At 50.4% G+C, this 492-nt stretch overlaps 1 protein-coding gene across 11 annotated transcripts in view; it reads right to left on the reverse strand.

Moving 5' to 3' along the window:
- Nucleotides 1–492, reverse strand: part of PPFIA4 (PTPRF interacting protein alpha 4) — a 64,740-nt gene that overhangs the window by 6,845 nt on the left and 57,403 nt on the right. The gene's annotated exons all lie outside the window — the stretch shown is intronic.

Here is a 492-nt window from a genome sequence, read left to right on the forward strand (position 1 = left end):
AGGAGAAGAAGGAGAAGAAGGAGAAGAAGGAGAAGAAGGAGAAGAAGGAGAAGGCAGTGAGGATATGATGAGGCTTGGGCTGGACTTGGCACCAACCCTGGGGCTTGTCCATCTTCCCTGGGAAACATGGAGAGTTCTCAGATCCTCCCAGGTCAGATGGATGAAAGAAAATTAAGATTCAGTACATCTGTCACAACCCACAGGGGGCTGCCCAAGCTGATTTTGTAGCTACTTCCTCCTTTGCCAACCCATGCTGGTTTTCCTCAGTCTCACAGGACTTGCCAAGGGACAGTGGCACATCCCTGCTACTCAACAAAAGCTTCAATAAAATGTCTATTTCAAAAACCCCAAACTTGTTTGGATTGGAAGGGACCTTAAAGCTCACCCTATTCCACCCCTGGCATGGGCAGGGACACCTTGCACCATCCCAGGGTGCTCCAGCCTGGCCCTGGACACACAATTCCCACACAATTCCCACACAGTTCCCACACA

Source organism: Parus major, chromosome 26, assembly GCF_001522545.3.
Source record: "Parus major isolate Abel chromosome 26, Parus_major1.1, whole genome shotgun sequence".
Taxonomy (NCBI): domain Eukaryota; kingdom Metazoa; phylum Chordata; class Aves; order Passeriformes; family Paridae; genus Parus; species Parus major.